The sequence below is a fragment of the Orcinus orca genome, chromosome 5 (genome assembly GCF_937001465.1).
Source record: "Orcinus orca chromosome 5, mOrcOrc1.1, whole genome shotgun sequence".
NCBI classification, from domain to species: Eukaryota; Metazoa; Chordata; class Mammalia; order Artiodactyla; family Delphinidae; genus Orcinus; species Orcinus orca.
In genome coordinates, this window is record NC_064563.1 from 51,080,153 (window position 1) to 51,098,202 (window position 18,050).

Sequence of the window (18,050 nt, forward strand, 5' to 3'; positions counted from 1 at the left end):
TAAATGTAAACAGCAAAGAAATTATCAGTGATAAAACTGAAACTATAACATTTTTAAAGAATTAATATAACATCAACTTTTTGAAATTTCTAATAAAAAGCTAGTCTATACAGAATATAATATGTATATAAATATATCTATATTTCCCTAAATGGGAGTTGATTTATATGCCAATATACTGCCATCTGATACTTCTTTATTGAAGCTTTAACATCATCTAGCAGGTACTGAGTGAAAGGGACAGCAAGGCAGACAAGAATCTATTGTAATCTACCAAAATCATGTCTCAGATTTTCTAGGAAAATACCAATTTAAAAGAGATATTCTGCCCACACTCCTTATTATAAAACACCCAAGCATTTCTGAAATTTCTACATTTTAACACCAGCATGCCCTCTCCCAGAGCTTCTCTCAAAGCCAAAAATCAATATATTCAATATCAATTTATTTAACAAATATTTACTGGCCATCTATTATATGCCGGGCCCCTAGGATAGAAGAGTGAGAATTAGTTCTAACTTTAGGTTCAGAAAAATAAGTAGCTTTATGTCAACTTGATGGTAAATTGTACATTAAAATTCAGTTGACCTTTAAAAAAGGCTAAAACCATCTCTTTCTGCTGGATGTGTGATTGTCTAGGAAACTTCCATTACAAAGAAGCTAAAATAGGTTTTTGTATTTTCTTTTACATTCTTTTTAGTATTTTGGAGAGTAATTAGTCTTTTAAAATTAAAGATGAAAAAATTTTAAGTTATGAGTTTAAACAGAATTTATCTCTATATAAGGGGAACTTATCCATGAATATTTACATTTTAGTGGCAAAATCAGATAATCCCTGCATGATATTGCAGCCAATGTATTATTTGAATTCTATCATGTAATATTTTTTACTACTGCTCAATAATCTCAATAACTTTTGTGATTTTGTAAAAGTAATATCTATTTATTGTATAAAATATGAACTAAATGTCCATCAAAACAGGAATGGATGAATAAATTATCGCAGATTCATAAAATTTAACACTGTCAGTTAAAGAAAATAGAGTTTCAGGGATTACTATGAAAAAAATTCTCAAAAACATAGTATTGAACAAAAAAATATATAGTATGATACCATTTCTATAAAATTTTAAGTCATATAAGCCAAGCAGTACCATAGAGTACTAAATGGATGTACACAGTAAAAATATAAAAACCTGTGTCAATTAAAAAGGCTAGAAATGAGATCAAGAAGGGTATCCGAGGGAGGAAGATATCAGATGTATGTGTACTACAGTACAGCAATTACCTTTACGCAGCAAGTAGAGGTGACTCTAGGGCTCATCTACCTTTCCTTAGGCATCCTAGTGCTGTCTTTAGTCCAATGTCAGAAAGTGGTTGTTTCCTATAATTTAATTTTTAAGTTGTTTAATCCTCTTATTTCCTTATGGTTTGAAGTGCAAATATTATTTAATTCCGAAAAATAACCAAAAAAAAAAGAAGGAAGGAAGGAAAAGAAAGAAAGAGAGGGGAGGGGAGGGGAGGGGAGGGAAGGGAAGGGAAGGGAAGGGAAAAACCCTCTGAAATTGACATTGTAAAAAGTTGTTAAGACTTGGCATTTTGAGTTTTCAGTTCTGGGATGTTTGTTTTGTTATACTCTACTTTACTGTATGTTTGAACTATATCATAATTTTATAAATTATTGAAGATAGAAATAAAAGAACATTTAAAAAATTCTGACAAGCCAAAAGGAAAAAAGAATTTTTCATTACTATACCACCACATATATTTTGTTACCATTTTAAAAAGTATACACATATTTTCAGAATATTAAATATTTATCCTTACATCTTTCCTGAATGGCATTTCATTGTAACATGCTTTGCTTAATCGATCCTACCTTCCTGAAAATGTAGGCTGTTTTAATTTTCATAATTTTAAATAATGCTTTAATGAATGTTCTTGTACATGTATTTTTTTATACATAACCATGATAATATCCTTGAATATAGTCTTATAAGTAAAATTTCTGGGTCAAAACTATACACTGTTTTTTTTAGGATTAATCATGTTTTGAAATTGCTCGCCAAAAAGATTATATTAAGATATATCAACAGACTATGAGACAGCCCATGTTCTCAGAGTATCATTTATTGCTTTTAAAAAATCTCCAATTGTTACAGGTAATGGAATTTTACTCTTTTTACTTTTGGAAAATGTTTCATGTCTTTTGTCTATATGTTAACTACACATTTATCTGTTTTCTTATAGCTCTGTAAGATTCTGATATTAAATACATTAACCTTTTCTCATATGTTGTAAATATTTCCTTCATGTTGTGTTTTGTCTTTTATTTTGGTTTAGAGTGTTTTTAGTCTTGAATTTTATAGTTAAATCTATCAATATTTCTCCTTATGTTTTCTGCATATATATATATATATATATATATAAAATCACTTATGTAATCTTTAGCATTTCTGTTTCATTTTGCATTTGGATATTCAACCCATATGGAGTTTATTTTAGTATATTTGGACATATGGTGCTAGGAATCTATTTTATTATAGATTATTACAAATAATTGATCAGCTGTTTCAAAAGCATTCATTGAATAATCCAGACTTAGCCTGCAAACTTAAACTTTTTTCAATACTTAATTCTCATATGTCCTGTTTATGAATTGTGTATTTTCTTCCTATATTGAGACAAAATATTTCTCCCCAAAAAGATATATTTCTAGTACTTTTTTTTTTTTTTTTGCGGTACGCGGGCCTCTCACTGCTGTGACCCCTCCCGCTGCGGAGCACAGGCTCCGGATGCGCAGGCTCAGTGGCCATGGCTCACGGGCACAGCCGCTCCGCGGCATGTGGGAGCCTCCCGGACCTGGGCACGAACCCGCGTCCCCTGCATCGGCAGGCGGACTCTCAATCACTGTGCCACCAGGGAAGCCCTCTAGTACATTTTTGAAAGAACTCTAAGTTTTCCTAGAGTTCACATTGTGTTAAAATTTTTAATGCAATCTATGTAACTTAGACCTTTGCTTTTTCTTACTTTCACTGCTCTTAGAATTCTAGTCTTGCTCATGCCTAGAGAAGAAAAAAAATATTGAAGCATGATCTATTGGTTACTGACATTTAGAACCATTATACTCAAAATCCCAGGAATTTGAACTCATAATCAAAATAATTATAATATACCGAGCACAAAGACAGATAATACTCACTGGCTAAAATGTTACTAACAGGAAATTCTGAAACTGGAATATATTAGCCTTTATTTAAGCTACTGCATATTATATTATTGAAATCTAAGTTTTTACATCTCTGTGATTTGTTCCTCCTCTGGGGCAGTGGATGGAATGAAAATTCATAGGACATGATCTGAATGTTCTTATTCTTATCCTCTTTCTCGCCCATGTACAAGGAGTACTTGCATTTAACACATTACCCCTTCCCATATTACGTGCGGTTACACTGCTATGGCCATGGAAAAAAGAATGTTTATAAGGTATTTCTTCATTGGACAAGACTCCCTGAGCCTTAAGATCTGCATCTGTTTGTTTTCTCATTAATTGAACTGTAAATGTGTACAATTTAACTCATAGAAATGTATGGATGATTAGGCTGAATCTACCCCCAAAGAACACATTTTGGCCCTTGTCTTCCCAGGTCTCTAGAAAACTCAACAGCAATTTTTCATTACGGAAATTTTAAAATACACAAATAGAGAATAATAATAATGAAATACCATGTGTCCATCACTGAGTTTCAGAAGCTATCAACATTCTGTGATTTTTGTCTCAATAGTCTTTGATATGGTGACATCTCACTCATTCTGATAACGCTCTCCTAGTTTGCCTCTTATTCCTCTGGTGGCTGCTTCTCAGTCTTCTCCCTTTTTCTTTAAACTATTAGTTTCCCCTTAAACTCAACCACTCCCATAGCTTCATTCACCAACTCCTAAATTCATATGTCCGGCTCAGGCATCTGTTTGGGGGAACATTAAGCTCAATGTGACTGAATGTAACACATTACCTTTTATATTCTCCTCAGTCCAACTCATCATTTCATATCGCAAGAAATGATATATCCACCCAATTATTTATTCCAGAAACAGAGATATGATCCTTGATAATCCTTTCTTTCACAATAAATCATCAAATTACTCAATTTAGTCTCCTAAATACTTTTCAAACATGTCTACTTCTTTCCATCTCCATTCTCAACACAATGATCGGCACCGTCTGATGAAATATAATGTAATCCACCCATGCAAGTCACCCATATAAGTTTGTATTTTCCAGTAGCTCCATTAAAAAAGTAAAAAGAAACAGGTGAAGTTAAATTTAATAAGATATATTGTTTAATTCAATATATCCAAAATATTATCATTTTAACATGTAATCAATATAAAATATTACTAATGCAATATTTACATTCTTTTTTTCTTACTAAGTCTTTGGAATCTGGTGTGTGCTTTATACTTACAGCACACTGTAATTTGGACAAACCACATTTTCAAGTACTCAGTAGCCACATGTGGCTAATGCCCACCATATTGGACTAAGCATCTCTAGTCCAAACTCTGACCAACTCTTTTTACAGTATCTGTTAATGGGCTTCACATGACCATTTGGTCCCCTTTCAGTTCATTCTTTATGGGTAGCCAGAGTAATTTTTTTCTCAATGCAAATCTGTTTTTATGAGTAAGCTTAAATCCTTCAGTGACTTCCCATTTTTCGCTTTGGTTAAAGTCTGCAACTCCCAACAGAAACTACCCCATTTGATATCTGACCCCATTTGATATCTCCAATCGGTATATTGTGCAAAGTTTCTTTCCATTTCACAGCCTTTATACAAGCTTGAAATATTTTTGCTCCTATCCATCCTTAATTCTTAAAGTACCACTTAACGGAAATTTTCCTTAATACCCCTTTCCTCTCGCTTCCCCCAGAACAGGTTAGAATTCCAATTACATAGCCTGATGGCACACAGTACTTTTATTTCATGGCAGAAATTACTTGTTATTATTTGTTCAACATAGGCCTCTCATTCTTATTCATCTTTGTTTTCTGGCACCAAGAACAATGCTCGGCACTGAATAAATATATGTTGAATGTATGAATTTGACCCTCTTAGCATGATTCACCTGAGAAAAAGTCAAGATTGCCAAGATGGGCTTAGACCAATTCACATCCCTGGGCTAAGGGAGGGACTCTTTGTCCTTGAGCACAAAGCTATCCCATTCTTGAACAAAATTAATGTTCTGTTAACAAGAAAAAAGGAGAAAGAGTTGGCTGTTGGGTAGGCCACAAATATCATCTACCAGAATTTCCAATTTACCATTGTGATAGGCTGCTCACCTACTCTGGTTTACATCAGCCCTGAGAAAAGCAAGGCAGAGCCATCTGGAGATAAATTTGTGGATGGAGGAGTTTTGTTTTGTTTTAAACTGTAAAAATAAAGTGGAAGAAACACACTGTATTTGTCAGGGTTCGCCAGAGAAAGAGAACCAATAGGATATATATATAGATATATATATATAAGAGGAGCTTTATTATAGGAATTGGCTCATGTGGTCATGGAGGCCAAGAAGTCCCACAGTCTGCTGTCTGCAAGCTGGAGAACCAGAAAAGCTGATGATAAAATTCAGTTTGAATCTGAAGGTCCAAGAACCAGGACTTGCAATGTCCAAGCACAGGAGAAGAGGGGCATCCCAGCTCAAGAAGAGGAAGAGAGAATTTGCCCTTCTTTTTGTTCCATTAGGGCCCTTCAAAGGATTGATGATACCTTCACATTGATGGGGGCAGGTTTCTTTACTTAGTTTACCGATTCAGTTGCTAATCTCTTTTGGAAACACCTTCATGAATGTATGCAGAAGTAATGTTTTGCTAGCTATTTGGACATCCTTTAGTCCAGGCAAGTGGAAACCTAAAGTTAACCATCACACACAAATTATTATCCAATATTCACAAACATTTTCCTGCATCACTGCATTTGGTCCTCCCCCAAATTCTGGGCAACCTCATTAATTTGGTGTTATTACCATTTTGCCTAATTTACAAAAGAGAAATCCCAAATCAGGAAGGTTAAGTGATTTGTCCAAGGGAATTTGGAAATTAGATGTTACGACTTGGAGAGGGACACAGGTGATCTTATTCCCAAATCCAGACTCTTTTCCCCACACCAGTGGTTCTCAGTATCAGCTTCACCAAGCAACTTGTTAGAAAATCAAATTCTTGGGCCTCACCCCCAACCTAAAGAATCAGAAACTCTGGGAGTCCAGCCCAGCAACCTGTGTTTAACAAGCCCTCCAGGTGATTCTGATACACACTTAAGTGTGAGAACCACTGTATAATACCCTGCTACCCATATCACTTTCCCCAAAACTGATCAAAAAATTTTCTGGATATTTTATGATTTGGTGAAAAAAGAAAAACACTGCCTTTTCCTGGAGATCAACCCAGGAGATCCTGGTATGGGCACTCAGGTACATGATAAGAAGCCAAAGTTGTATTTACCCTACTTCCAGATTCAAAGGGCTCTTGAAATTAAGAATCTACCCAATGGACTTCTTTTCCAAGGTTACATTCCTGAATGAAATGAGGAGCGGCCAGTTACCCTCTACAGCTCGAGCTATATTTCTATGTGAGCAGACAAGGAGAGCTAGGGAAAGTCTCTATCTCATAGAACGTATTTTCTTTTGTACTTAACAGTGAGTTACAGTGAACTCTCTCCTCTGCCCAAAACCTTCTAGTTCCCACATACTTCTGTGACCCAACCTTTTTACCACACAAAGTGCAATATTTTCTGCTTTTTAAAAAACCAAAAACATTTCAGGGACGAATAATCATCTCTGACAAAGATGCCCTAATTTGAGCTCAAGATAAATTTGTCTTCTTCCAACTTTGCCTCTGTCTTTTGCTGTGTTTTCAGGACTACAATAATTCTAACCCATAATCATGAGCTTATGCCCTGCATACTATCTACGATCCACATTTCTGGCATATTTTGTGAGAATAAAAGGAATCATAGCTGCAGGGTCAATTTCAGGCCCAACGGATATACTGGGAAAGTCTGTCTCCCTCTCCTAGTTTTGGAGCCCAGCTTCCTCTGTTGGTAATGCCTGACCATGAGGATTATCCACAGGCTTTTGCTGCTGCTTGGTTTCCTCAAAGTTCTACTCTGTCTTACTTTACCATTTTGTTCTCCCCCAACAGCATATCTCATACCTTGGATCCTATTAACATTTACCTCCACACAAGGAGGAAGCACTGTGCTGATTTTGAAGTCATAGCTGATGACCTTGAGCAAGTTACTTAGTCCTTCAGTTCCTCCTCCTTGAAATGGGCATATGCAGTGATTCTCAAAATGTACGGTACCTTAGAATTACCTGAAGGGCTTGAAAAAGAGAAAACAGAGTGCTGGGCCCTCCACAGAGATTCTGATTCAGCAGGTCTAGGGTAGGTCCTGAGAATTTTCATTTCTACAAAGGTCCCAGGTGATGCTGATGCTGCTTGCCTAGAGACCACTCTGAGAATCACTGAAATAACGCCATTAGGATGAGAAATACTATTAATAAAGTGCTCGATTCAAAGCAGCCACCTAGTGAATGTTACTCTCCCATCTTCCACCTCTATTCTACATGTCCTCAAAGCAAAGGAAATGGATGATAAAAATGAATTAATGACACTGGATTTGAATGAAATTGAGCTAAATGCAATTATCTTTGGGCAAGGCTTTTCTGGAAGCAAACCAAAAGAGATATTTCTGTGGAAATAAACCAAAGCAAATATTTGAAGTAAATGGATCTTTAGACGCTATTAATAAATATTGGCAAGGGCATCAGACAAAGGGCACTCCTGTACGTTGTTAGTAGAAAAATAAAAATTTAGAGGGTGATTTGGTAGTACCTACCGAAATGTGAAAGATACATATCTTTTGACCCAGCATTTCACTTCTAGAAATATATCCTTAAGAAAAACACACAAATGCACAGGAATATAGTGCAACATATTTACACAGCAGCTTCTAAACTCAAGTAGGCAAGAAATGTTATTTTTTTCCTGTAAGTCAACTTGATTTATACTTCAAGCCCATCGCACCAGGCGGTAAAAATAAATCGAATTCATTTCGGGATTCATTCCCTGACATTGTTCTGGAGTTGCGTCTGAGAGCCAGGAGGCATGCACAGAGCAGAGGGGCTGAGGTATCTGTGGATAGTTGGCCTTACGTCATAATCCAGCCATGCTGTCATCTCCTGACTTGGCCATCATTCTGTTGGTACTTGGTAGATTTTATACACAGATTTCTGCTAATCTTATCACAAGATTTCCTCCTTGTGGTCCCATCCTGTCTGCTGCTTCTACAACCCCCATACCGTGCTGAGCTGCCAGGCACTTTGGGAGGCTGGGACCCTCATTCCTTTGATGCCACTTTCAGATGCCTGGGATCATTCTGATGTTTTTGTGCCTTGTAAATTCTGAGGTTGTCTAGGGCTCTAATCAACTACATAACTATTTATTTCAGTCCCACTAGTAGAGTAGATTAATAAAGTTCAATTGCTGGTTTTGAAAGTGTCACGGATTGCCATTTGAAATCTTGTATTACTTCAGTTTTTATCAAATACTGAAGAACGGAAAATAACCATTTCAATGGTAGAAAATCTTGTTTTCAAGATAAGTCCCAGATGTAAGCCACTCCTTAATCAATGACTCAGTGATTATAACTTAGCAACATGCAAGTCTGGGTTAATTATATATAGGTCTATTTTTGTATGCATTGAAATGAGCCTCTGGTGGTCAAAATAGTTTTATATTTTCAAAATGATAGCAGCTGTTTATCCTTAATTTTGAGAATAATTCTGGGAGCTATGTACTCCACTTCTTGCTCAAAAGACAGGAATGACTTCACTGTTTAGATGCAGAAAGAAATATGTTAAATCATTCAACCAATGCTACTTGGAACAGACTTCTTTAAAGCATATTTTGATTGTGTAACTGTTCTAAACTAAACTTGGCTGGCCAAGTCTCTGTTATATAACCTCTGAGAAAATACAAAAGTAAGAAATAAAGAGAGAATTAAATAAATGACAATAAGGTTGAGGCATTTCAGCATGCATTTTTTAAGCACCCATAACGTGCCAGATGTTGTAGATCCAGAGATAGATCAAACACAGTTCGATGAGATCTCAGACTAGGTGGAGAGATAATCAAGTAATAGAAGGTTCCATCAAACAATAGATACAAAGTACGGAGCCAGATAGCCTTTATCCCATCTGAAGAAAAGCTTCACAGTGGAGACAATATTTAAGCTGTGATGGAAGAGACACATATTCAAGAAGCAGGGACAGAATTTTACCAGGACAAAAAATATCCTGTTTATTAGACTGTTAGCTCTGTGTTGAAAGGAAGAATGTCTGATTTTCCTCCTACATCCTTAATGCCTAGAAGAGCGCCTGGATGCCTAAGAGATAATATATATTTGCTGAATGAGTGAAAGCATGATTTCAAGCAAAAGTGAGCAGCTCCTGGTGGTTCTATCAGGTTAAAGCACAGAAAGACTGGGGTTAACAGATAGAGGCTAGAAAGCTGGGTACGGACCAAATTCCTTAAGTATGATCTTCTAAGGAATTACAATTTTGTCTTGCAGATGATGGGAAACCATTAAAAGCCTTTGAGTAGGGCAGTGACACAAGTGAGTATGTAGTAGGATGTTGGGACTAGGGCTGAGTGCTTGGGACTAGAGCTCATAGGTGAGGACCAATGCTAAGTACTTCATATCATAAAAAGAACAGCCAATTATTCAGGAACAGGATTTACCTTGACCTCCCTCGACCATCACCCCCCTTCCCACACATGCATACAAGCAGCATTGGGAAAATGAAAAGAGGGAGTACAGCATTCTTGGTAAGGTGGAACGTTCCCTCACTTGGCCAGGATGCCTGGGCAACCCTATAGACTCTGCTCCCTCCTCTAACCTCCATGCTCCTTCACAGGAAGCCCTGGGAATCAAAGTGGTCCTCTTCTGTTCTTTCTGAGGGCCACGGACTTGGGGAATGACTCCCTCCCTCTGACTTTTCTTTACAGGAATATCACAGAACAGTCCCTTTTGCTGGGCAAACTATTACAGCAAGCCTCCTGCTTTCATGCATTTCTAGATTAGTAGGAGAGACCAGTCTCCATGGTTCAGTCCAAGAGTCACTTTCAAGCTTTCCGAACAATTCTTCCACCACGCTCTCCACTGCACTCTGATGCATCAGTGTGGTCCCAAGATCCCGCCACTGATCAAGCATTCAGCCAGGGATGGAAGCAAAATGCGTAGCTCTGTCTCTTGCAGTGACCTTCAAGGCCTTATTCCCAACTCCTACCTCCAAGCCTCATCGCTTGGCTTGAAGGTGGATGAAATGTGCACACAGGAAGAAGGGGGGAAAGTCTCTCTCCACAAACACTGCCCTTGGGAGTGTATTGTTTGGTGGAAGTTGGGATTGTAGAAGAAATTGTTTCCCCACATCTTAGTTTAGAGGGTCGTTGTTTAGCCCAATTTCTGGCTGCTGTCTTTGGAATGTGGAGCTAATTAGCACTTCTTGTCCTGATCTGTATGTCCTAGAGGCCAATTTCAGGGTAACAGGAAGTTTCACTCAACATTCAACAATGGTTCCCAAAAGAAATATAATGTAAGCCACATATGCAATTCTAAATTTTTCTAATAGCCACATTAAAAAGGTAAAATAAAAGGGAATTGCCTGGTGGTCCAGTGGTTAGGACTCTGCACTTCCACTGCAGGGGGCACGGGTTTGACTGGCCGGGGAACTAAGATCCCGCAAGCTCCATGGAGCATCAAAATCAAAATTTAAAAAAAGGTAAAATAAAAGAGTTCGGATTTAATTTCGTAACATACTGCACCCCAACCAATCCAAAATATATTTCAACATGTGATAAATATGAAAATATATCAATTAGATAGTTTTCATTTCTTTTTTCATACTGTCTTCAAAATCTAGTGTGTATTTTATAATTACAGGACATTTCAGTTTGGGCTATACTCATTTCAGTGCCCAGGAGCCATTTTTGACAATGCTGTTAGAGATTATCTTGTGATGAAACCTAACAATGGTCCCTTATTGCTCATAGAATAAATCCAAATTTCTATTACAAATATGTTTGTGTTTTAGACGATTGTCCTGAAGGATGAAAGGGAAGGTGCCTTCTCTTACCACAGGCTTAGAGATTTCACCCTCTTCATATGTCTTTACTTATGAATCAATTATTTAGAAACTCAGCTGTTTTAAAATATCCTTTAGAAAAGGATTTTTTTTTTTTTTTTTTGCAGTACGCGTGCTTCTCACTGTTGTGGCCTCTCCCGTCGTGGAGCACAGGCTCCGGACGCGCAGGCTCAGCGGCCATGGCTCACAGGCCCAGCCGTTCCACAGCATGTGGGACCTTCCTGGACCGGGCCACGAACCCGTGTCCCCTGCGTCGGCAGGCGGACCTTCAAGCATTGTGCCACCAGGGAAGCCCTTATTTTATTTTATTTTATTTTTTCTTTTTAGGATTTTTTTTCTAACTCAGGTTACTGCCTAATTAAATAGAGGCAAATATCTAGAATAACATTTCTTTAATCTTTGTATCACAACTTTTAAAAAATTGATGAAATTTATTATCTCTTAAAACACAAATCAAGGCAGCTTCTTCCATAAAGGCAGCTCAATATAGTCCTTTGCAGATGGATGGGTCTACTTCAATGGCCTGGTAACTGAACATAGGCTGGATATGCCCCATCTGCTCTGTTTCAGATTTATTTCTTCAGACTGAGCAAGAAAGAATCAAGAGTAAAATTGAATCATTACTTTTTAGTTTTTTTTCTTTTTTTGGTTTGGCAGTTTGCCTCATTCCACAGAGACTTTACGAGGTCCTTATGTCTTAACTTTTTGAAGGTAAGAACTGTGATCTAATCTGTATTCTGTGGGTTACTTAGCACACTGAGGGCGCCCAATAAATATTAAACAGGAAGACGCTATTGAACCACTCTACACCATACACTTCCTAGTTCATCCATTGTGCCAGCTTCCAGGGCAGAACCATTATGAATAGATGGGTGGTTGGATAGATTAATGAGTGAATTTATTTGATAGTTTGCTGCCAAAATTTTGCTACCTAAAATTTAATCATATTTCTTGGTCTCTCCCATCAATCACAAGGAGAATAGTCTCACTTACATTAATAAAAAGCTGAAGTCTGGACAAATACAGAGTAAGATCCCTGTCTCTGAAAGTTTAAAGTAGAGGTTAAAGCCTAATAGACTCCATTTCCATCAACCCATAAAACCAGAACCCCCAAATGACCTTCTGGCACCTCAAAATCAAAACACTTTAAGGATATCAAGTTGGGAAAGATGATCTCTTAAATAATTAGAGACCATTCAATTATTTTTAAAAATCACTTATTTTTTGGAAAAATCACTTGTTTTAAAAATTCTGAAAGACGTGTTATTGTTCCAGCCTCACTGTCTTATTAAAATAAAGGCTATTGTCTAAAATTAACTTGTCTTTGAAATTTGTATCACAACTTAAAAAAAATTAAATCTATTATCTCTTAAACCACCTGTCAAGTTTCACTGTGTACTGAGGCAAGTCAGGGCATCCCACTTGTGGATGAGAGGATTGATACCCTCAGAGCTATGACATTCTGAGCCCCTGGATCATCTCCTTAGTTTCACTCTATACTATAACTGCTTTCCCAAATTTTGGCTTCTTAAAGAACCTGCTGGTACCTCAAAATCAAAATGACACCTTCCTGAACTTGTCCGGACTTCATAACTCCCAATAGCATTTATTCAATAATTTTATGTGTCAGATGCTATTTCCCAGGGAGGCAAAAATTAGTGTTTTACTACTTGCTCTCAACTTACTCATAATCTGGAAAAGAAGAACGATACAAGAAAAAAATGGAGTTAGTATAATGATAGAGACATGCATAACCTAATGGAAGTACCATGAAAGGGTCTCTAGCCTAAACTAGGGCTCAGAGAAAAGGTTTCCTGAGGAACATGATGCCCAAGAGAATCAAAAAGACCAACTGGGATTCCTCAGTGAGTCATAAAGGCAAATCGCCTCTGCATTTTTCTGGAATGTATACTCGTCGTGAAGCTCATCACGCAGCTCATCATTAGTACATTCCATATGGCAGAGCTCCCATTCTAGACAGTGAGTCCTGTGAGTCAAGGTCCATATTAGTCATAGATTTCTCTCTTTCACAGAGTCTAGAATAATGATGTCTTTAAGACATCAGTTCTCTGTCAAGCAGTCCCATTCTGCAGTAAACAGGTGATTTGGGATTAAGAGGTGTACAAGCCCAGTGAAAAGGTTTATATTAATTACATCAGAACTACATCTTGCAGGACTTGACATTTTTCTCATATTGAAGCAGATATAGACATTTGAAACCTTTTAAGAAATAACTAACTCCCAATTTTTATTTGCTGACTAAATTAAAGGCCACGAAATAACTCTAAGACTCCATTTTGAACAGTGTGCACATTTGTCAAACCTCACCTAGAACAGGGTAGGCAGCATAGCGAACACTGAATGGTGCTAAAGAAGGCAACTTGTCATACCATATATCAAAATGATAGCATCGAAAATCAATGCAAGACAAAGCAACTTCAACCGAAAGAGACTGGTTGAATTGTAGCTTCCTTATCTTTCTTCTGTCTCCTCCACAGTCCTGGGACTCCAGGAATTTGCAGTAAGATACGAGTACATGCATTTATATTTGAATATAAATGCACACAAAATCCTGGTAAATATAGTCCTAAATGCTTATAGCAATTGTCTCGGATTAATATGTCAGAATCAAATAGCTTCTTTTATTATTTTCCTGTATTTTCTATTTTTTGGCAGTGGATACGTATTACATTGATAATCAGAGGATCTATTATACTGTTAAAAGTTGAATCCCAGCTTTCCTCGTTCTGTGTATATGTGATGGGTATCTTGATATGGCCTGCAAGTTTCTCTCCATTCCCAGCCCCATGACATGGACCCTGGTCCCTAACCAGTATATTTGTCATGAGTAGGACATCATCCTGAAAATTTTTTTTAGCTAGACGAGAAAGAAGGTATTTGAAATTAGAAATGCTGGAAAAGGCATTTTGGAGTTTATCTGCACAAAGATGCTGGCTGACATTGAATTATTCCCATACCCACATTCACTGAGTACCCTGACTTTGTTTATGTGGAATGTTCAAGTCACACGTTATGTATGCAGATTCCTCCAGTAAGTAATGGGTTCTCTCTTCTTTGACCTTCAAGCTATGCAGTACAACCATGTGATAAGATTCTATTTTGTGGATGTGACTCTAGACTGTAAACTGAGAGAAACCTTGCTTTTCCTTTTTGTGACTCCATAGAGATGAGAACTCAGCTGGTTAAATAGAATACCCTATTCACTTCTTCAGTATCATGGTGAGAAAGTTGAGTGCCTTGGGGAGTTTGAAAATGTGATGTTTAAAAAGATACTTTTCTGGTCCTTAAAACTAGTCTCACCAAGCACATGTATATAATAGATATCTGGAAATCTTCCTCACGATGAATGGACTATTTACTAATCTATACTTCACTGTAAACAAAATGATGATTAAAGTGTATGCTGTTATTGTTGAAACCATGCCATAGAAATATAACAGATTGTCTAAATCAAACCTAGGAACATTCAAAAAACACAAATAAAATTGCCCCTTCCTGAGCAGTTAATTTCTGCATTTTTGTTAAATCTTGGCTTGCTTATAAGAGATTGTTACCTTCGGAAGAAGGGAGATGAACAGGTGACGTATCTGACAGGTCACTGTAGTGTAGGAAACGGAAGCACTGAGTGTAAGGTGGTGTTTCCTAATGAATTTAGAATTTGAAGCCCTGACATTTTTTAAGATGAGAACTAACTGGTTCAGGGTTCTGAAAAGGATAAACTCATCAGGAGCAAGTCCTTTGCTGTCCAACTGAGTGGCATTTACATTACATTCTTCAAACAGCAGGGCCCCAGAGAACATTGAGAACTACAGACATTAGAATCAGATTTGGGGCTGCAGGTAGGAATGAAACAAGCCACATATGCTGACAGCAATTCTCAGTCCTCCATAGGACCTGGCGTTCAAGAGTTTTGCAGGAACTTAAGCCGGAGAGAAAGATAGAGAGCTGGCAACCACACACCACTCCAAGATTTTAGCTTTAAAACAATTTCATGTCTTTTCTTGGCCTGATTCTAACTTAGAAAGGAGACGGTCTGGTAGGCAGTTCTTCCCAAACCTGTACATGCACACCGGTCACCTGGGGGTCTTGTCTCTGAGGATGCTGATGCTTCTGGTCTTGGGACTGGGTAGCAAGCACCTGGAATACCATAGAGCCCTGCATGGTACACTGAATCTGTTGGGTTCCAAAGGATTAGAAGAGCTCTGCCTTTTTTCAAAGCTGGCTGTTTAAACCAGTGGAAGGTGGCACTGTGTACAGTGTGTGCAGCCCTTGATGTGATGGGAAGCTCCAGGCCTGGGCTCTGCACATGCTCAGGCCACATCTGATGCATGTGATGCTAAAGGGGAGGCCAGCTCCATTTGTTTCATGGCTGGAGGCCGAGAGATCCCAGAATCACAGCTCAGACAGTGCAGGTCATCTTCACACCTGCCGGCACAGCCTCATAACACCTGCTGGCACAGCATCGTGACATAAAAGACCGTGTCCTCTTTTAGAGGAAGCAAGGTGGAGTACAGGAGGGAACCCTAAGCCCCTGCCTTTGTGGCTTCCCAGACTTCAACTTTCCAGAAGACATTGTGTCCCTTCTCTCGGTCCCCACCTCTTTGTGGAAGGCTGAGCCGGACCATTGCCTCAGTTCATTTTTTCAATATCTGGATGGCTTCCTAAATTCCTCTCTGGGACCAGAAGGGTGGCAGCATCTGACCTGTACTGCAAGCTTTGACTATCACCATCACCCCGGCTGTTCTTTGCCCAAGACACCTTTGTGCAAATCAGAAGGTGACCCTTCATGTGGGAATGAAGATGTGGGCAAACCAAGGGACCACTTGGCTGGTGGAGTGGGGCTGGACTGAAGGTCTGGCTGGCCTCTGGTGGGCACTGGTGCAAGGCACAACCTGCGCCACTGCAGCAGTAACTTTCCTCCAGCAGCTCCCCAGCCCCGGCACCATCGTGCTGAGAACCACCCAGACCCCTGGGTGCATGTCCAGCTGCCAAAGTGTAGATGATGATTTGGGGAAAAAAGTGCTTGGGGCTCTTCCAAAGTGACCTCATCCCTGAATCATCCCTGGCAGCATCTGGCCTTTCTTGGCTCACATGGGGCTCCACCTTTGGGTGAGGCAGCTTCTCCCAGAACCCTGCCTCCTACCTGAAAGTCTTGCAGGGGGCCTTGAGGAGAACTGGCAAGTTGGCCAAGGCTGCTGGTGGTTCAGAAGCACTCGATGTGGGGTGATGCCCTAAGAGTCCCCACACCGGACTGAGACACCTCTTCTGCATTCCTAGTGGGGAATCCACCCTGGGCTCTGCAGGGCCAGAGCAGCCTGACTCATTCTGCGGCTTGCACCAGAAAAATCGTCAAAAATAGGCCTGAATCCTTGCCAGGCCTGCCTCGCCATGAATTCTGTGCACTATGACCTTAAATATACTAGATAACCCAGAAGCCTAAAATTGCTCAACTCTCAGAATAATAGAATTTAGTCTTCGTCTCCTTCCTTAAGTTGAATTCTTAACTGTTAAATTTCAGGCTTTCTTTGTGGATGTAAAAATGCTCAAGGCCACAGTTCTATACATTTTGAAGTGAGGTGCTCATAAAATTAATTAATTTGCCATTAATTACCATCTGATTTATACTCTGGTGGTTGTTTAGAAGAGTACTTTTGGTTATTTATTCATGATTTTGTTGTTGCTTCCTAGTTTTATTGGATTGACTGAAGAATATAGCCTCAATTGCTCTCTGTGAGACGAAATATGATTCACAATTGTATATGCTCTAAAATATGAGAAAAGAATGCATATTCTCTGTCAGTAAAATACAAATGTTTTAAATATGTGTGTGTGTGTTTGTAAATATTTGAAAAGGAGTCTGCTGACCTTATTTTTAATGCATTGCAGCTTTACTTGATTAAATTACCTTTGTATTTGTGAAGGATTTTGCTTTATGTATTTTTGATGCTGTGTGCCTGGTGAATAAAGATATAAACTTTGCTTTGGACTTTAGCTTTTACCATGATAAAATAATCCCTTTGTCTCATTTAATGCACTTGTTGTGTATCTTGCTTCATCTGATATATCGATACTGTCAGCCCTTCTTACATTTTTATTTGCATTTGTCTTTGTGATTCTGAACATCCGTTTCTTTTCAACTTTTGTCTTCATTTTATTTCAGGTGTGTTTCTGACAGACAACATATATCTGTGCATATTTTAAAATTCAGTTTGATATTCATTGTTTCACGATAGGGAAATTTGATTCACTTGAATTTATTATGAAGATTAATAGCTTTGTCTTAGTCTCATCATATTTAATATTTATTAATTTTTCTATTTTTATCTCTCCCTATGTTCTGGCTCATCATATTAAGCCTTTTGCTAGTCCTCCTAAGTTTTTCTTCTATCCTTTCACTCTCACTTTTAAATTAATGTTATTTGATGATTCCCCATGCCTCTAAATATTACCTTACTATTGTAAGAATAATATTATAATCTATGTATCTTACTAACACATAAAAATTAATATTTTATTTGCCTATCATCTCCTGTCCCCCGTCCCAACTCCCTTGAAGAGGAGACATTTCCACCTGTACCTGCTGCTCCATTCTAAACGAAATCCCCACCCTTGCCAACAGGCAATGCTTGGGTTTTGCAGCAACAGTTTCATAGTTCTAATGTTTCATATTCTGGTTAAATATTCTGAGACATTTTCTTCAGTTTAGGAATAAGTACTCAAAACTTGAATATATCCCACTCATATCATCTTATCCATTTATTTTATCTCTATATTTTAAAATCCATCTCATGGTTCAGCATTAGGGAATTCATCACTATGATTCATTA

At 38.1% G+C, this 18,050-nt stretch overlaps 1 long non-coding RNA gene across 1 annotated transcript in view; it reads right to left on the reverse strand.

Moving 5' to 3' along the window:
* Positions 1–911: 911 nt before the first annotated feature.
* LOC125964561 (uncharacterized) overlaps positions 912–18,050 on the reverse strand; it is a 162,552-nt gene continuing 145,413 nt past the window's right edge. Inside the window, exon 4 of the long non-coding RNA XR_007477695.1 lies at positions 912–1,384. This is a non-coding gene — a long non-coding RNA (uncharacterized LOC125964561). The remainder of the gene's footprint in view (positions 1,385–18,050) is intronic.